The sequence below is a fragment of the Humulus lupulus genome, chromosome 9 (genome assembly GCF_963169125.1).
Source record: "Humulus lupulus chromosome 9, drHumLupu1.1, whole genome shotgun sequence".
Classification (NCBI taxonomy): domain Eukaryota; kingdom Viridiplantae; phylum Streptophyta; class Magnoliopsida; order Rosales; family Cannabaceae; genus Humulus; species Humulus lupulus.
Window position 1 is genome coordinate 44,899,356 of NC_084801.1, and position 16,285 is coordinate 44,915,640.

Genomic DNA, 16,285 nt, shown 5'->3' on the forward strand with positions numbered 1-16,285 from the left:
TCTGACAATTTTGACATAGTTTTCTCTTCTCTTTTTTTTTTTTCTCAATTTGTCTGATTTTCTTTTGCCCTTTTATAGACTATATTTTAAGATAAATTGATCAAAGAATGAAGGAAGTTGAGTAAATGTGAGTGGTGAGAGGTTATTGGTTAGTCGAGAAAAAAGTGGATATATATTTTTTTTTTCTTTTCTGACCGATTCTTTTACATTTTCTTAATAACAAAGATAAAAAAAAAAATAGTTCAATAGATGCCCCTCGAGAATGTGCGTGGTAATTGGTGGACACGTGTGATGCTCAAGTGACTTGGAGAATATGACATTTTAACTTTGTGCCACCCCTTGCAATAATGCTTTCTTTACCACTCTTAATTTAAAATGACAAATACTTTGCATATTTGACTTTCAGCTTAGGGAGAGTAATTACAAGAGACATTTCAAATTTGAATATATAGGTATTTTCATAACTTCTCTTAACTTCAAACTGAGTATGATCATTAATTTCCAAGTATCAATATTTTATGGATTGCATATAATTGAGACTACCGCAAATCCGATTGTATTTTGATTTTGTTTTTGTTCTCAAATCTTAAGATTGCATTTCGTATATTAACATTACAAGTTGCTCTATTTTCTTTTGTGGTATACTAGAAGATGGCCAAGTTAGACTTTCTTTTTTCTAGTATTATTTCTTTTTCAATTATTCTGAGTTTATTTGTTAAGGAGCAAAACATTGACGTTAATATTAACTTGTAGTACCATGTATATAGTAAATTTTGGAAAGTTATACTCTCTTTTTTAAAACATTGTTTCTTGTTCAATTATGCTAAATTTATTTTTCAAAGTGCAACTTGTACCAAGTATAATGTATCTTGTTGGATCCTACAATTGGATAAAAGATTTTGGCACCATGTGGATCCTAACACTGAAGCAATAATAAGTTGCCATGCATATAAAAGTGTGTCCATGAATTTTCATGCAAATATTGTAAGAATGAAATTTTAAAAAAAGAACAAAACAAAACATAAGAATTAAAGGACTTAACTTGAGCTTCTTTATTACCATAAGAGAACCTTTTATCTTTTTTTTTTTTTTTTTTGCAATCTACATAATTTTTTAATTATTAGTTTGCTCTGAAATATTCAAAATTTTCCTGGAGAAGGCATTTACGGAATGCAAGAGCTTCTTGTGAAACCGGTGAAAGCCTTTAATTTCTTTCCCTACATAACTATTTATCACAGGAGTTTCAAAATTTTCATGGAGCGTGGGCATTCATGGAAGAATTGATGAGAAAGATGTTTACATCAGAACTGGAAAATTTCTGTAAGTTTGTTTGTAAAACAGGTGAATGCCAATGCATCCTAAACTACGTCCTAAAGATTTTGCACATCTTTATATTAGTATCTAGGTATTTAGGTAAGTTAGAAATATTTGGCAATATTTAGTTTATACTGAATTGTTTTGATAATAAAGTTCGTTAGACATTACAGTTTTGGGGTTGTCAAATCTATTTTTTGAAGCTTCAACTTTTAAGAATCTAACCATTAGTGCTTCAAAATCTCAGTTCTCATTCTAAAAGGCTATGCAAAGAATGGAAGTTTTCATGGATACATACGTCTGATGTGGAGGAAAGTAAGTTAGAACTTTTACCTATTGGATGCTTCTCGATCTGGTGTTGCAGAAGCAATAGGTTATACCAGTTAATGGGCATTCAAACAACAATGCTGATATGTCTTAATAGAGATTTCAGGTGATGCACTTTTTATAATTGGGAACATGATTCTCTTGTCAAATGTCATGAACGAGATACCAAAATCCATCAAGCTTTCAAGCAAATTGTTCAAATATCTTTTTGTCAACTACTACTACAGCTGATATACTGATCTTTTTGTCAATCTTTGTTGGCCACCCTCTTGTATAGGCTGCAGTTCTTGCTGATGTTAGGACATGCTTACTAACCATCTTTGATAGCATGCTACTACTTTGAGAAACTCATATACATGGAGGGAAATACTGTAAATATTTTCTGCAACTCAAGTCCATAAACATGGATGCCATGACGGTCACAACAAATTGATTTCACATGTAGACCAGCAGTGTTGCTCCAACAATGCAACTTTAAAAGTGTGGGAATCTCAAAAGTGTTTATCAGAGACCATCACTTTGTTGAGTTTTATGTCTTTATAAAACCACATTTCTTATGCAATTCATTTATTATCAATAAAGTAGTATAAATCATTTTGTTCAATCAAATTGCGTTGTTTACATGTTTTATTATGTGATTAATTATTATTAATACAAACGTTTATAAAATCTTGAGCATATGTATAGTTACAATTATAGTGACTCGGTCACAGTAGATTATAATTGTAATTATATGTTCAAAAGCATTTTTTCCTAAGAATAAATCAGTACACTGAGTTTTTACTGATTCAATAATCTACGTAAGATCTACTTACACATCTGGTGTGATGTCATATCTAGGACATTGACCAAGTAAATAAGATCAGATGTATTTTGTTACATTGGACTGAACCGATATTGATTATTGATAAGATAAGTAAGTATCGTTATTATCTAATCTAATCATATCACAACCATAGGTCAATTCATTCTTAATTCTGAGTGATTATTATTCTGTTAATTGTATTATTCAAGTCTTTGATATTTGTTTGTTACCAGCTTACCCTACGGACTAGCTCATACTTACATATTTGAGATTTTGTGGTATAATTGAGTGAGAGTATTTATCATAGACATAAAATCTATAGCTTTTGTTTAAGAAGTGAAACGATTATTTCTTTATAGCTTGGTTCAAGTGTTAAATGATAGAGTACTTATTTCTGTAATTAAGTTTATAGAAATATCATTTACAAGGAACTTAAAGGGAGTTAAGGATAAAATACTAATGAGGGGTAAAACGGTAATTTGCACCCGTCTCGTTAGTAGATAATCTATAGATGATTGAATAACGGTTATGGCTATAACAATGGATAATGTATTTACATTTGGTGTAAAGCGTTCTATGAATTCAAGAGTGCAATTCTCAGTCTATAATGGAGTCACGAGGAATTAATAAGGTAGTGAGTTTATTTGTTATAAATAAACTCACGGTAATTTATTGGAGCTTGAGTTCATGGATCCATGGTCCTCATGTCATCTCTTATCAAAATGAACCTAGTAGTCTTGAATAATTAATTTAATTATAATTATAAAAATATCATATTGACTAGGTCAATGAAAATAAATAATGTTAATTTATTTATTGATATTTTGTGAGAAAAAAAATAGAAGAAATTTTGAGGTTTTTATTGCAAAGTCTCAAAAAGAGAGTATTATAGCCAATTGAGACAATTTTGTTAATATCGATAGATTGATATTAATATTAATAAAATGAATTAAATAATGGTCAAAATAATAATTGGTTAATTTTGACAAGTATTTAATTAATTATAATTATTAAATAATTAAAAATAAAATGGGAAACTAAAACCCATTTTATGTCCTAGCTAATTGTCTATATATACTAGTGTTATAGAATGCATTAGGTTAAATGAATTTGACAAGGTAAAAATTCACTACTAGTATTCTATACCTTGCCGCATACTCTCTCTTAGTTTTCTCTCTAGGAAATCTCTTCTCATGTGTTGAGACTTGCCCACACAAATACTAGGTTGTTTTAGAGAAAAACTTGGAAGATTGTGGTCTTGTTTCAAAGCGGGGATTCCTTGCAATACATAGCATTTAACAAGGACAAAAGGTTAGGGAATCCAAAGGGTGTAGTCATTGTTCCGCTACGCATCTCGTAAGTACTCTAATAGTTTTGTCATGTATTTACGTATCTCTCTAATATTCACATGCTTGTATGATTTTATGCTTTCAACTATGTATATTGTTTTGAATATATATTTATAAGGAGTATGCATAAAACTTATATAAATGACATCCTACAATTGGCTTCAGAGCTAATGGTGGCTAGTTTATATGTTTTTATACATGTATGTAATTTTTTGACATGTTCGATAGGTTAATTGGATGTTAGCATAATTGTTTGCATGTTTAACTTTTATGTATGTGTGATGCTAAAAGGATATTGTTCATGATTTTTGTATGTTTTTTTATTGTTTATGTGTATTTTATTTTGTCGTATAAAACCCATAAACTCTGTAGATAAAATCAAAGTTTGAAAATTGCATAATTTTTTTATTTTTTTTATTTTGAGATTTTTCTTTAGCCTACACGTTAACGGTATATATATATATATAATTATTTTTGTTAAGTTATATAAATATTTCATCTATAAATATATATATATATAACATTATGTATATGTTTTAAGTGACATCAAAAAAAGAAGTGGCTACGATTTTTTTAACAATGTTTATATTTATATATGTGAGGCAATTAAAAAAATTATTTATTTTGGATTTGAATTTTTAATTCCTTAATAAACGATATATTTTTGTGCAAGTAAATATCTTTTTGGTAATTTTTTTTTCTAAAAAGAGAATATATTTTTTTAATGGGAACAATCGAATTAATTTTTATTTGATTAATATTTTAAAGATTGATTGAATTAAAATTAATTGTGAGTAATTAATTGATTGATTTCATGAAATTGATTGATTATTTTTTCTTAGCTATTCATTTATATGGTAATAAATGTGTACATGCATAAATTAGTAACATGTCATATAGATAGTATGTTAGATCCATCTAATTAATTAATATGCCATGCATCATTATAATTGTCATTTTTACAAATTTGTGCTTAGATGATTGGCTTATAGTAATGGCCCGTTATTTTAGATAATGAGAAAAAGATAAAATAAAACGAGTCATAATCTTGATAGGTTTTATTTGGGCCCAATTGGACATGTAAAGTTTAAATTCCTCTCTTGTGGGTGGTTCCGCTTGTGAATGCCAATTTGATTTGCATTACTAGATTGAGTCTAATCAATTAAATAAACATTAATAAAATAGAAGTTCAAATTCTTGTCTTTTTGGGCTTTGTGTGGAAGTTAGGGGGCCTTGTAGTGGGTACGACATACTAGACCCAACCCTCCTCCATGTAAGCCGAAAAGTTAGACTTGATTGTATTAGGGTAATTTCAGTTGAACCTAAATTAATTGATTAGTAACACAATAATTCTAAATATTTAAAGTGGATTTAAAAGGGTATTTTAGAATTAAAAGAAATTTATACTAAGGTTTATTAATTATTTTAAATAATATGAAAAACCTAGTTTTGTAAATTTAACAAGGTAAATACTAAATTAAAATAATGAGCTTTAATTTTTGAAATTTGATCTCTGTTGACAGTGAGAACTCGTCAACTATGTTATGTCGGAAAACTCAAAGCTTAGTAAGAGAATAACTAAGTAAGAACTTAGAATAGACTTGAGCAAAGATAAGTGCAGATCAACAATGGAGTAAAAAATCGTTTATTGCTTAATAGCATGCGTATACAATGAATTTTCTAACCCCTTAGCCTGAGGGGTGAGGATCTATTTATAAGGGAGCTCTAATGGCTCCTGATACATGGTGGTCCCTGTGGAAAAAATAGTACATGGGCACACTGCTAAGGTAGTGGAGCAAGGCGTTATGGTGCAAAAGGTTGTGGTGGTCGGCCCTGGGACATGTCATTGGCGTGCAGGTAATGCCACCACTGTTTGTACTAATTCATACCACCACTACTTAACTGATACAGATGTCAAGGTCACGCTTCTGACCTCCTCAAGTTCACACGTACTTGACCTGACGTACTCCGTATCAAAGCTTACACCTTGCACATACCTGATCGAAGGTACCTTGGACATACTTTTGGCCTCCTTAGAGAGTAAGCCATGGACTTGTCGGCGAAGTTGTTGTTTCCAAAGGGGTCCTTGCGAGGCGGCCTACATGGGCGAGATGTGAGGGCTCTCCCATGGTCTCTTCCACATGGGCGAGACGTGAAGGGTCTCGCATGGTCTCATGAGGACACGGTTGCACGTGAGGCACATACCTCGTGGAAAGGCAATGCACCTGGGCTTCGCGATATGGGAGTTCATCTAAGCCACATAACATGGGCGGAGTGCCTAGGCCCCGCGAGATGGTTGTGCGCCTAGGTGTCACGAGACGACTCAGTGCCTTGTCCTCATGATATGGGAGGTGTGCCTAGACCTCACGAGATGGGCGTCGTGAGGGGAGGCCAAGTGAGGGTCTCGCATAGCAAGACCGACCCTTCTGGGTGTCTTCATTAGGTGGCGTAGACGTGCGAGAGGCCTTGCGACAGGGGGTCACAACTGCATGAGGCGTGGGCCTTGCGAGGCACCTTCCTAGGCGCGAGGCACCCTCCTGGCGCGAGACATCCTCCCTGTGCGAGGCCCTTTCTAGGCGCGAGGCTCTTCTTTGGTGCAAGGCACCTCTTTGGCATGAGGCATCGTCCTTCGCGAGGTGCTACCATCAACGTGAGGTCAAAACCCCCGCGAGAGGCCATCTCCTTTGGTGCTACTTTTCCTTGATGCGAGTTGGCTTGTCCATGGAGCATGATACTTGGAGTAAGGTGTCAGGTGACCTCGCGCGGGGTACGCTTGGTGGTGGATTGTACTCTTTTGTTTCATATGCTTATCTGATGCCTTGGGAGACATGTAATGAAGGCCCTTTAAGAGTGGGAATTTTTCGGTGTCCACACGTTGTTTCTTGGGTCAATTCTTTCATGTTCACAAACCCTTACTTATTTCAACACGGGGTCATTTTCCTTGTGGATTTTTGGCATCCACAATATCCACTATTAATTTAACAATGTTAGAGTTTAGTGGGCCTTATGGCGCTTTGATTACGTCTCCCTACGGATGGTGCTCACTGGACTCATCCCTACGGTGACTATGAGAACTAAGTCTATAATAATTGAAACCGTGGGTCTAGCTCATAAAGTTTGAAATGATTGAATTTGGTGACTTTGATCAAATAGGAAGGTTATTAATAATAGTTTTAGACTATTATTAATTCAGATGTTTTATCTATTTAACTAAGTGAACTTGTGATTCTTGCCTACCGGGACACATGTATTCATGGCTAGTTAAAATACCTTAGAAATAGTAGATATGTGTTTTTTAGTATTTTACAAATCTATGCATATTTTATATGTTTGAGCTATTTCAGAATGTTTATGTAGCTCTATGTAGAATCTCATCATCTCCCTTCTCTCCAAGGAACTTCTCACTGGAGAGAATTTTCCCAAATGGAAGTCAAACATCAACATTGTGTTGATCGGCGAAAACTCCAAGTTTGTTATGACTGAAGTTTTCTGTGACATCTTTGGTGATTTATCTTCAAAAGAATCAAGGGAGAAGTAGGAACGTTGGCTCACTGCCAACAACAAAGACAAGGTGTACATTCTATCTAGCATGTCGGACACGCTAAGGATGAAGCTAGAGGATATCAAAATTGCCTATCAAATCATGGAGCAGCTTTAGAAAATGTTTGGACACAAATCTGGACAAGCTCGTTTTGAGGCAACAAAGAAGTATGTTAATGCCAGGATGGCACCTGGAATGAATGTTTGTGATCACTTCATTAAGATGACAAACAAATTTCAGGAGGCAAGATTGCACGGAGCCACCATAGACGAGGAAACTCAAGTGGGGCTTATTTTGAATAGTCTTGCTCCCAGTTTTCTTCCATTCACCACCAACTACTTACTACACATATTGAAATACTGAATGACTCAACTCATGAACGAGCTTCAAATGTTTGAAGGTATCAATGGTGGACCAAGTAATGGACATGACAAGAGGCATGTTGCTGCTACTGAGGTTGCTCCTAGAGAAGCTAACTTAGTTTCATCCTTGAAGAGCAACAAGAGGAATAAGAGAAAGAGCAAGAAGGGCAAGGCCACAACTACTGCAAAACTAACTGGAGGTGCGGCAAAACCTGCTGGGGAAAAACATGTTGCTAAGAAAGCCAAAGGAGCATGTTTCAATTGTAAGGAGTCTTGGCATTGGAAAAAGGATTGCCCAACTCTCAAGGCTAGAGGAACCCAAGGTAATTATCAATCTTTTTCTTGGATGCATGTGTTTTGGAAGATAATAATTATGTATGGATTATAGATTCTGGATCCACTAACCATGTATGCACTTCTTTGCAGCTACTTAGCAATTGGACAACAGAAAAGGAAGGCGAGTTGAAGCTTAGAGTCGGAAATGGAGCGTTCATGAACGTTGAAGCAAGAGGACAAGCTCGTCTAAATTTTGGAAATAAATATTTAGTTTTAAATAATTTTTATTTTATTCCAAACTTTAGTTAAAATTTAGTTTCAGTTTCTTTATTACATCAATAACAAGTTTTAATATATCAATTTAATTGAATGGATGTGAATTGTGTGTTGGATGTATGGAAAATGGGCTACACCTTTTATGACCTATCGAACCCTTCGCTTTTAATAACGAGTTATTTAAGGTAGCTAGATCTAGGACCGTCAAACGACAAAAGATCGATAACGATAACATGAAGTATCTTTGGTGTCTCTGACTTGGTCATATTAAATATGATAGGATCAAAAGACTAACAAAGGTTGGACCTTTAAGGGAACTCACAATGGGTTACCTACCTATCTGCAAATCTTGTCTCAAGGGTAAAATTATCAAGCGCCCATTCTCAGCAAAAGGAGAAAGGGCCATAGAACCACTAGTGTTTGTTCATTCAGATGTCTATAGACTGCTGAATGTTCAAGCGAGGGGTGGTTCCGAGTATTTCATCACTTTCATTGACGACTACTCGAGATACTCATGTCTTTACCTAATGCATAGGAAATTTGAAACATTTGAGAAGTTTAAAGAATTCCTTGCAATGGCTCAAAACCAATAAGTAAGATGTTAAAGATCTTGCGATCTAATATGGGTGGAGAATACATGGATATGTAGTTCTAAGATCATTTAGCTGAACTTGGGATATTATATCAACGTACTGCCATAGGTACTCCGCAAAAAAATGGTGTTGTGTAGTGTCGGAGTCGCACGTTAATGGAAGTGGTTCGATCCATGATTAGTTATTCAACTCTTCCAATATCTTTTTAGGGACATGCTATACAGACTGTGTGTGACATTTTAAATGTTTTGTCGTCTAATGCTATATCCAAAACACCTTTAGAATTGTGGAATGATTGTGATCTTAGTTTGTGCCATTATAGAATCTGAGGGTGTCCTGCTCACGTCTTGTTGAAAAAGGAAGGAAAGCAGAACTTCGAACTGAAGCTTGCTTGTTTGTTGGCTATCCTAAAGGTACTTAGGGTGGTCTGTTCTATAGTCCACAAGATAAGAAAGTGTAACTGTTGACCATTTTGGCCAACGACGAGTAGACGTCAAAACTATAATGAACCTTTAAGAGAAAATTACGACACAGATAATTTTATAGTGGTTCAGCCCAAATTTATTGGTAACAGCCTAATCCACTTGGAGTTGTGATATATATCTTACACTTAAGATAAGATGAACTTGAGCCAACTGAGTTTCTTAAGTGTAAGTAGAAAAATACATAGTTTCTCTCTCTAAACTCTCTTAGAAAATGCCCCAAGAATACCCCAAGTAACAGTCCCAAAGTCTCCAAACTAGAGAGTTTTTCTCAGTCTAAAAAGATCAGATCCCCCAAAATGATGCCATGAGCCATTTATTTATAGGCTCATGGATCATACATCAGATATTCCCTTTGACCGGGTCATTTCTGTTACTCTCACAATATTTAATTAATAATAACATTTAAAATACAACAATATGCGACTTCTTTGGAATAAACTGAGAGATTCCCGCATAGGTACGACTAATTCTAGCCGAAGCCGTTACTGGAACTTCACTTGCATAATGATGATCTGTCTATTCGGCCAACTTCACTCCTTGAAGAAAGACTGTCAGCCAAAACACTCGACTGGTCGGCCAAAATAGTTGACTGGTCGGCCATGCACTCCACCGGTCGGCCAAATACTTCACTGGTCGGCCATGAACTCCACCGGTCGGCCAAACACCACATTGGTCGGCCATGCACTCCACCGGTCGACCAAATACTTCACTGGTTGGTCATGCACTCCACCGGTCGACCAAACACTTCACTGGTCGGCCATGTACTCCACCGGTCGACCAAACACATAACTGGTCGGCCATGCACTCCACCAATCGGCCAAATACTTCACCGGTCGGCCATGCACTCCACCGGTCGGCCAAATACTTCACTGGTCGGACATGCACTCCACCGGTCGGACATGCACTCCACCGGTCGGCTAAACACCTAACTAGTCAGCCATGTACTCCACCGGTCGCCAAATACTTCACCGGTCGGCCATGCCCTCCACCGGTTGGCCAAACACCTCACTGGTCAGACATGCACTCCACCGGTATAACATGACACATCTCTGGTCTAACATGGCACATCTCTGGTCTAGCATGACACTTCTCTGGTCTAGCATGACACATCTCTTGTCTAGTAAAACACTTGACTGGTCGGCCAAAACAATTGACTGGTCGGCCAAAGCATTTGACTGGTCAGTCAAAACGTTTGACTGGTCAGTCAAAAATCTTTACTGGTTGGACAGAAATTCTATCAGATCAGTCAGATCACTTTATCAAAACTCCAAAGAGCCAACACATTTATTGACTATTAATGTGCCATTTACTGACAATGCATTGCCACTTGTCACTTCTGATTGCCATGTCAGCGAACTGAAATTTTGGGGATAACATTTGCCCCCCAATTTTATTATATGATTTACTCGTATGATAAACTTTTTATCTAGCATAATGTTTTTGAGGTCATCAAAAAGCTTCCATCCGGTCAGTAACTTTCACTTTTGTAGTAAACCCACGATCAAACGTTTCCTTTAGCCCATCAAACTTGTTTCTTTTACCATTCCTAACCGATCAAATTTCTTTTGTCCCTCAGAAGCCTTGTGCCTCAGAACCTATACAGCTTCTTGGCAATGCTACTCCTCGGACATGCTGCTCCTCGGACGCACGCCATCTACTCGGATACCATAGCCTAACCGCTCGGATGCATGCCTTTATGTCCTCGGGTTTGCCCAAAATCTTTATGGTTCATGCAATTATACTTTACTTTTCTTTGTTAACTTGAAACATTATAAGTCTTTTTAGACTTAAAAAGTTATAAGTTTTTTGTGAATAGTAAAGTCACTCTGATATATGCCTTATATTTTCGCATGAGTACTTAGTTTTCTAACTTAGAAATTCTAGACATTTCATAAGTCCATACTAAGCATACTTTCTCACACTCTTATTTCTCTAACATTTTATGAGCATAATGTTTATTGTCACACAAATATTTGCTTCTAACTTGAAATTTTGAAAAATTCCAAGTTACTTAAGCTTTGTCAAACAAGTTAGCTTAATGGCCTTTTTTTACTTCAAAATTTTACAAGTCAGCCTAAAAACAAATATGTTTACTCGTGCTCTTATTTCCTGTGTTAAATTATATACCAGCATACCCCATGTGCCCCCCAATCGATCGAGGGTTGAAAGATCCTGGGAAACTTGCTACTTGACCAAATCTGTTCGAGCAGTTAATTGCTCGTGAAACACATAGAATATATTGAAAACATTCGAGCAGTTGAACATTGCTTGAACGTATCGACCAGTTGAACACTGTCTGATTTTACCAACCAGTTGAACACTGTTCAAATAATTAACACACATGCACATTTGTAGCAAGAATCGACCATGCTGCGCGTAGTCTCTTTTATTACTCGTAAATTAAAAAGGACAAAACGTGTCTAATAACGAGTCTTAAACAACAAAAATTGTTCAAAAATAGCTGACTGGTCAGCAAATAACCAGCTCAGAAACCAAATTTAAATAACAAGTTAAACAGCTTGAAATTAAACTACCACTCTGAAAGCGGTATTTAGTGATAATATATCCTCTTATGCTCGCCGCTCCAATGGTTTCTGATCCTAGCACTCCCGCTCAGCATACCTCTCCCTTGCTTCGTTGCTATCCTCAGCCAAGTGTGGACCTCCACATATAGTGTCTAAGGTAAAGTCCACAGGTCCGGGCTGCAAGGGTGGAGATCTTTGTCGTTTGAACCCAGGATTGCTGCTGCCTCCTTCTCCTTGGGGTATCTCTACCCGGTACTTTCTCAACTTGCTCAACCGGAGAAGAAACTCTATCTCATCCTTGAGGTGATTGCATTCATTCGTGTCGTGACCATCGTGACCATAATCTCCATGGAAACAACAAAACTTATTCATATCTCTCTTCCTCATCTCTTTCCTGATGAGTGGAGGTTTCTTGTAGGGAACCTCTTCATGACTAGCAAGATATATTTCCGCTCGGCTGGTCGAGAGAGTGGTGTAATTAGTGAACTCAGGCTCATACTTGATTGGATTTTCATTTGAACTCAACTTTTCTTTCCTTTCCTCATGGTGATCAGACCCATTATTTCCACGTTTCTTTCCACCATCCTTAGGAGGGTCAGTTGATCCGCCCGGATTGTTTATGCCATTCTCCTCTTTTTCGATTGCATCGTCCAATTTCATATACTTGTCTGCTCGGTCAAGAAATTGTTGAAGTGTTAAAATTGGATTTCTATGTATACAGTCCCACAAAGGGCTCCGATAAGTTATCCCAGCGGATATGGCAACAATCTTCTGCTCGTCTCCTACAGCAGTTTCTCTATTGGCTTCTCTCATGAATCTCTATATATAATTCTTTAAAGACTCATCTTTTCCTTGTTTGATATCTGCCAAGTGGTTGGCATAAACTTGTGAAGTCCGGGAAGTATTGAATTGTCTGCAAAACTCCTTCCTGAATGCTTTCCAAGAGGTAATGGAGTTCGGGAAAACTCCATTCCTGGGTGGTATCTGACAAAGTAGTCGGGAAAACTCTACATCGATAATCGTCACTTACTCCGAGCAGTTCCATCTGGTCCTCGAATTTCCCAACATGTATAATGGGATCTGCCTTTTCTGTATATACTGGCAGAACCAGTGCTTTATATTTTTCTGGCGGCTGAGCTGCTCTAATCAGGGCACAAAATGGGCTACCACTTCGGTGGTCTATCGCATCCATCCCGGAAGGTCATTTTGACAAACCTTGCACTGCAGCTGTTAGCACGTCAAGCTGGGCTTGGATGGCTGGTGCAACTGACGAAGTTCCAAGGTCTTGACCGCCTGGTCGGGCATTACCATCTCGTGCACTGCCGTTGAGTATTTCTACTTGACTGGCAGAGCGGTTCATATTTTGCCCTTCAACCGGGATGGTCCTCCTCTTGTTGGTGATAATGTCCCTTAGATCCTTCCAGGAAGCATGCTCTCCTGTCCGATCGAACACTGTACTCTTCGATTTTTCAGAGGGCTTACTACGCGGGACTTGCTCTCTCTCACTACGCTACTGGCCGAGGTGCAGTGGAGGCTTTTCGGTACGTCCCGGGCAGTCTTTTCCTTCTTGTTGGTCATTGCCCTTTTTTCCTTTGACTGGTCGGTGTGATGACTCTCAGCCTCATCAGGACCATGCCCATCTTTGAATTGTGAAGTCCTCTTATCTCGAGGAGTCCTGGTCTGATCCTACCTAGGTGGAGTCTTTTTACTGCCCGATCGATGACTCCCTGATCTAGAAGTTTCTGATCGGTGGCTCCTGGAGGGGGTTCTAGAGTGCTCCCTTTGCATCGAGGCAGTTCTAGAACGGTCCCCATCATCTTCCTGACCAGGGGGGTTACTCCTGCTTCTGCCCAGTCCCCGAGAATTGGCTCTGTCAGTGGTCCTCCGACCAGCATTATTATTTCTTGTTCCCTGGGTGGCTGCATGTGCCGTGGCTTGAGCATTGGCTTGGGCTAATTGGGTAGCCGCTTCTAGAGCAAGTGCTGCTTCACGATGTCTCCAGTCGACTTCTTCCTGTCGCTGTCTGAGCTATTCGCTTCTAGCCTCCATATTGCGCCTTTGCTGCTCTAACGCCGCTCTCTGCCTGGCAATCTTTTCAACGAAAGACTCCTGTCGAGCATTGAATTGCACCATCTCCTCTTGGAAAGCACATATTGCTTCCTGGAGTGGTCTCCTCGAGAAAGACCCTGGGCTCAGTCTCTGGGTTCTGCGGTCCAGGACCTTCTGATCTAGTAGACTCTTTTGATGTGCCTGACTTTTTGGATGCCACACTGGTATTCTTGGGCGCCATCTTGATACGATAGTCATGTGTTTCTTCTCTTCAGGCTCTCAATGAAAGCCCCAAAATGTTGACCACGATTTTGGCCAACGACGAGTAGACGTCAAAACTATAATGAACCTTTAAGAGAAAATTACGACACAGATAATTTTATAGTGGTTCAGCCCCAATTTATTGGTAATAGCCTAATCCACTTGGAGTTGTGATATATATCTTACACTTAAGATAAGATGAACTTGAGCCAACTGAGTTTCTTAAGTGTAAGTAGAAAAATACATAGTTTCTCTCTCTAAACTCTCTTAGAAAATGCCCCAAGAATACCCCAAGTAACAGTCCCAAAGTCTCCAAACTAGAGAGTTTTTCTCAGTCTAAAAAGATCAGATCCCCCAAAATGATGCCATGAGCCAATTATTTATAGGCTCATGGATCGTACATCAGACATTCCCTTTGACCAGGTCATTTCTGTTACTCTCACAATATTTAATTAATAATATCATTTAAAAGACAACAATATGCGACTTCTTTGGGATAAAATGAGAGATTCCTGCATAGGTACGACTAATTCTAGCCGAAGTCGTTACTGGAACTTCGCTTGCATAACGATGATCTATCTAGTCGGCCAACTTCACTCCTTGAAGAAAGACTAGTCGGCCGAAACAGCTGACTGGTCGGCCATGCACTCCACCGGTCGGCCAAATACTTCACTGGTCAGCCATGCACTCCACCGGTCGGCCAAACACCTCACTGGTCGGCCATGCACTCCACCAGTCGGCCAAATACTTCACTGATCGGCCATGCACTCCACCAGTCGACCAAAAACTTCACTGGTCGGCCATGCACTCCACCGGTCGGCCAAACACCTAACTGGTCGGCCATGCACTCCACCGGTCGGCCAAATACTTCACCGATCGGCCATGCCCTCCACTGGTCGGCCAAATACTTCACTAGTCGGCCATGCACTCCACTGGTCGGCCAAATACTTCACTGGTCGGCCATGCACTCCAACGGTAGGCCAAATACTTCACTGGTCGGCCATGCACTCCACCGATCGGCCAAACACCTAACTGGTCAGCCATGCACTCCAACGGTCGGCCATGCACTCCACCGGTCGGCCATGCACTCCATCGGTCGGCCAAATACTTCACCGGTCAGCCATGCACTCCACCGGTCGGCCAAACACCTCAATGGTCGGCCATGCACTCCACCGGTCTAACATGACACATCTTTGGTCTAACATGGCACATCTCTGGTCTGGCATGACACTTCTCTGGTCTAACATGGCACATCTATGGTCTAACATGGCACATCTCTGGTCTAGCATGACACTTCTCTGGTCTGGCATGACACATCTCTGGTCTAGCAAAACACTTGACTGGTCAGCCAAAACAATTGACTGGTCGGCCAAAGCATTTGACTGGTCAGTCAAAACGTTTGACTAGTCAGTCAAAAATCTTTACCGGTGAGACAGAAATTCTATCAGATCGGTCAGATCCCTTTATCACAACTCCAAAGAGCCAACACATTTATTGACTATTAATGTGCCATTTACTGACCATGCATTGCCACTTGTCACTTCTAATTGCCATGTCAGCGAACTGAAATTTTGGGGATAACAGTAACAAACACTATTATTCTTGAAGAGGGCTATATGTCTAATTTCAAACCTTGTAGCAAAGTAGTCTTGGCAGAATTGCAATTTGACTTAGTTATTCCTACTGTTCTGATTCCATCAACGTAAGTTAAAGAAAATGAAAACACTACAAGAAAAAACAGTATTCATAACACTTAAAAACTGATAACCGGGAGTATTGATAACGCTTCTGAAAACGCTAACATAGCCCATGTTATTAAAAGTCCTGTCTTTTCTATAACAGTATTCGAATGTTATGTTCGATGTTATCTTAAGCTATTCAATAACACATTTTTAGTTGCTATAATATTCGAATAATAACATTTAGTTAGAGTATTTGATTATAAATTTGAAGTTTAATCTTATACTTTATGCATAATACTTTCCAACTGTTATGAAAATTGTTATATTTGATCATTTTATAACGTTTTTAGTTCATTCTATTATATAAATCATAACTTTTTGTCCCAATTATAATATATTATACAAAACAACCATAATTATTGTAAATTCTCCCAGTAATA